A 5,317-nucleotide genomic window follows, 5' to 3' on the forward strand; every position below is an offset into this window, starting at 1 on the left:
CTGGAGACAATCCTGGACTGAACTGAGTTGTTTAAATCTCTTTTAGGGCTTCATCATGCTCCAAAGAGGGCAGAACATCTGGTAATATCAGATCTGTATGCCTGGGCCAGTAATTTCAAAAGCAGCAGGGTGTGGAGAGAAGGCTTTTGTGGTGACTGTGAATTGCTGAAAGATGTGACTCTTTTTCTCCCCTGAAGCTTATAAAGCAACCGCTCCACATTCACACGCGCTTTTTCTCTTTTCACTCCAGTTTTTTTTTTTTTTATTTCCCTTCGTGATGCACTGTTTGTTAAAAACAATGTCCCCGAGCCTTGACAAATGGATAAAACATTCATTACGTTACTTAAACATCTTTTTATATTGTATTGTGATGGAAAAAAAACAAGAAAACCTTCACAGACTGGATGGCAGGGTAGCAATGAAGTTCAGTCTCTGTAAAAAAAAAAAAAATCAAATTTTCAAGTTTAACAGGATCAGTTGCTGCAAGATATGTCTTAACAACCTTGGTTTACCATTCAGGACACAAGGATGGATTCTCAGAGGGAAACCGAACCCACCTTAGCGTGAAAATATCGTCATATTTATCCGCAGACCACCTGAAACCCATCCTGCTGCAGTATTTTTCCTTGGTTTTCCTTTGATTTGCTGTCATCTAGCCAGAGGATTTGTAGAATATGCACAGAGGGGAAAAAAAGAAACAATTTTTATCTTACTTACACCAGAAATTGAATTAATCCAAAAGTGATTTTGGGTTGTGAGAGGTGAAAACACATTAAAAACAAACTATCAAAGATCTAAATAGCACTGTGACATGACGAAAAATTGATGTTATGTTTGTCTCATGCATACACAGGTCAAAACAGGAAATAAAAAAAGTTATCATGCATAACTTTTTGATTGATTTCTTGTATTTTCAAACTAGAAGACTTCTCATCCCATATTTTTTTTCATATTCACTGCATAATCTGGCATGCTCCAGTAGACACCGCACAGTGTGAGGCCGATGATGACCATGATTAAATCCATCTCATGCAGCAGGAGGTGTATTCAGTTTAGGTGGGGGGTCGGGGTGGGGTGGAGACAAATAATGAAGAAATTAGCAGCGGCGCGGTGACCAGAGACCATGGGCGAATTGAATCGATGGCTGGGAAACAACTGTAATGCTGACAAAGCCTTGTGGGACTGAAGGAGGCCACAGACTGATGAGAAGGGATGCATGCACGCGAGGGTTATCTATGCAACCAGAGCCTGGGATGTCCACTAGACACCAACTGTCTATTTGGACAGGTGAACTGAAATATGGACATTGTGGCATCACTTTTTGTTGGCATTTTTCATGCTTTTAGCATAAAAAATGTTGTGCAATAGGGTGACAGTTGTGAACAGCACAAGCAAAACACTTTGCAGAATTTTGTTAATGCTTCTTAGGGTTCATCTGTGTTTTCTTACATGTGTGTGTCCTTCTCTGTCTGTCTTTGCTCCTCTTTCTCTTGGTTTATTCAATTTCCCATCTTTTTGTTAATGGGTTCTTTCACGTTGCTTTTACTTTGTCTTTTTCTCACCTTTGTTGTTCCTCGGTTCCAATACCTCATGTATAAGCGTTTCAATCAGGTTGAGGTCTGGAACACAAACAAATCATTTGTGTGTACAAAACACTCTTCTGGAACAAATGATAACAATTTCAGGTGTTTTCTTTGTTCATTTATACGTTATAATAAATATATTATCAAGTTAGCTTTACTTTGCTCCATGGTTTATCTCAGTGACTGCAAGGTGCCCAGGTCCTGTGGTTGCAGAAGAAGCCTAAAACATTACTCTTCTAGTTGTTATGCTGTGTTTGGCTTTCTCCAAACATGGTGCTGCACATCATAGTCAAACATCTCCACTTTGGTCTCATCTATCCAAAGACATTGTTCCACGGGTTTTATGGTTTGTTCAGATGCGACTTTGTAAACCTAAGCTGTGCTGTCATGTTCATTTTAGAGAGAAGAGGTTTTCTCCTTGCAACCTTTCCAAACGAGCCATACCCGTTTTTTAAAAGTCTTTTTCTGATTGTACTTGTACAATTGTACATTTAACCCACCAACGTGAGCTGTAGCTCTTGTTTTTGTTTTTTCCTTAATTGCACTGTTTGACCTCACCTGAATCCTCCAGAAAAACAAACTGCCAAAACTCCTGCTTTTATAAAGGTGATCACATTTGCTAGCGATGCCTGGCTGCTCTTACCCTTCTAATTCCTATGGAAGCAGTGAGGCTGTACTTAATTTTTCACAGCACTGCATAGAGTCCTGTGAACACACAGATAACTGTATCAGCATATCAGCAAGTTTTGGCACAAGATGGAAAACATGCAGCCAGTTTACATGATAATGGGCATTCCTAATTGGTCACACTGATCATTTGTTTACATGAGTCATGTAAACAACAGTAGGTCCAGTGGATCGTATGCTAAAATAGCTAACAAAGAAAGCATTGGACAGCCTTTGGTTAGTATTTAGAGAATTAGATCAGCTCTTTTTATAGATGACATTTAGATGTTTTTGGGCCACTACACTCAGGAACTTTCAGAAGCAAAAGTGACTATTCAAATGCAACCACAGCCTCTCCCTCGTTCTTTTCTGTGGGCCCTGACTTCATTTCTCTCCTGTGATTCATACCTGTTTTTTTTTTTTATCTGTGTTCCCTTTAGTTTTTGCTCCTTTGGTTGTGTTTTGGATTTATTTTTAACTTGATTTTATCTTGATGTGTTTTTGTGTCAGCTGTCTTCATTAAAGCTCGCCATTTACTTGCCTATATTTATACCCACTTTTGTCTAAACAAGAAATCTCCTTTCTTTTGTATTGGTTACATGTTTAAGTCAACATATGCACTGAAATTGTGAAAAAAGAGAAAGAAATCACTTGCTAATCTCAGGTAGACAGGTAGAAAGTATGGAGACTAGGCTAAAAGACAGCAATAATCTCAGTGATGTACATTCAAAGACAGTCATACAATCTGGAAAACTCACATCGACCTTGAATATTCTCAATGTTGTATTGAACTTTAAAAAAAACCCATATACTTACTTTCTGATGCATTCACAGCCATAATTCATGTCTGCACCTTTGGTAGGTATTAGCGTTACTCTGGCAATGAAAGGAGGCAAACTGTGTACATAAAATATAATATGTGTTGGTCACGCATCCTCACCAGCTGTTCAGCTTTGTATTTAGATTCGTCGTCTCCTACTAAACATAATCTCCATCATCTACACGCACGCTGAAAGCATGTTATTGCAGCACCACAACGTTGCATAGACATTTTGTGCTATGTTGTCATAGTGATCACAGGTAAAACAAAGTATTTTGAGGGAGATTATATGTCTCATGCTTTCAGCTTTGAATGGTATAACATTGTGTACCAGCGTTGCTGAGTGAAATGGTTTAGGAGACTTCAGTGTTACTCTCAGGCACTCTGAGACTCTGTCTGATGTGACATTTCGGCGTCAGCACATGCGGCCGCAAAACCTTTGTGTTCAGCGTTAACATATATATATTTTAATGTTCCAGAAGGTGAAAATAGTAACGTGTGTACAGTTGCATGTAGGTGTTATTGTATGCAAAAGTAAAACTGTGGCCTGTTGCTTGATTTGAATGAGCTTTGTTGTGGTTTGTTTGCTGCCTCATGGGCAGAAATGTATTCTGTCTGTTTTAATAATGTTTTGTTATTTTGTCTGAATGTTTCAGAAATGCGGAGCATGGATATGCTGTTTATTTGGCTGTCCTCTGTAAAAGTGTGGCCTCCATGACATAAAATACTGTATATTAAACACGCACAATTAAACTTGACACTGAAGATTCAGATTGATTTTTTTCTCCCTCGGAAGGGAGGTTCTGTGCAATCGGTTCCATTTGTTCGTCTGTCTGTCCATCCACAGTTTTCAAGATATCATTTTTAAACATTTGAGTGATGGTAGATATCAATAACGGTTGGAACTGAGTTAATTTAGGTGAAAATCAGGTCAAGGCTAAGCCAAATGTGAAGATTAGTAAAAATTTGGACCATCTTCAAACTTCAGACCAATATATTAGGCCTTGAGGGGCATGTGTACCTACTAGTTTGGCTAAACGTTTGACATTGACTTTCATTGTTAGCATCCAAGGTCAAAGTTAACCTTGAAAAACACTTTCACAAAATCATATCGAGTAAGATATCATATGAAAGGGCACGCAGAGAGCTGAACAACACTTTATGTCTCAGTATGACTCCCTGATGTCACAATGATACCATAAAGTTTTTCAAATGAAAACGCTGCATGAAGGTATCTCAAAATCTCAACTTTTTACAGCTTATAGAAGCTAAAGATGGCAGCCCGTGTGGAGAGTGTGTAGAGGACCCAGGTGCGAACACAGACGAGGAGACGGAATTGACTCTAACAAAAGGCGAGCCTTTATTATGGCTGATACAGGGGCAACATAAAGCAGCAAGGGCAGTGGCGAAACTAAACTAGAACCTACACTGGGAAAACTGAAAACTAAGAAAACTGTGACTTAACTATGACAAAACTAGGCGGACTGGCTATGACTGTGAACAGGACCTTGTGCAGAGTGCATGACAAAACTATGAAATACATAAATTACTTACAGGAGCATGAACTGCACAACAATCCTGAAACCACTTAACCTGACATCACATGAGGGACGTAACACAGATGACGAAAAGAACTAAAAAACAAAGGACTAAACTGCAACCTAGAAATTAACTAGATGAGCTCAGCTAGAACACAAATGAATACAAAAGATACATAAAAACTCAAACACTGGGTCACATGACCAAAGTGCCGTGACAAAAGATTTCAACCAATTCTTCTCCAGTCATATGGGTAAAGATAATAAAATACACAACTTTAGTATGTAATGCTTCATGATGATAGATCAAAGGTCACAATCACACGAGTTAGGTAAAAGCTTTAGTTTCCAGTGTATCGTCTCCAAACTTTAAAATAATATATTAGTCATTAAGAGAAAATGAGCACTTTCTGTGTTTGAGCTCTTTAAAGCATTATGTTTTCAATACAACTTTATAATGACACAAAAAGATGAATATATACTACATTAGATTTCCATATTACCAGTGCTAAAATCAGCACAAAACATCAAAGCTTTAGGATAGCACTTGCACTTTGTGTTGTGCTCTCTGGGTGTTCTTGTTTTCATTTTTGGAAAAAGGCAAGAAAAACTGTCATGGTTTTTGTTTTTCACAGTCTTGGTTCTTATTTTTTTGTTTTGACATCACTCGCTGTGTTTTATAGCTCTGTTTATTCCTTGCTCGTTTGTTA

Source organism: Pelmatolapia mariae, unplaced genomic scaffold, assembly GCF_036321145.2.
Source record: "Pelmatolapia mariae isolate MD_Pm_ZW unplaced genomic scaffold, Pm_UMD_F_2 NODE_ptg000289l+_length_63384_cov_1, whole genome shotgun sequence".
In the NCBI taxonomy this organism is placed as follows: domain Eukaryota; kingdom Metazoa; phylum Chordata; class Actinopteri; order Cichliformes; family Cichlidae; genus Pelmatolapia; species Pelmatolapia mariae.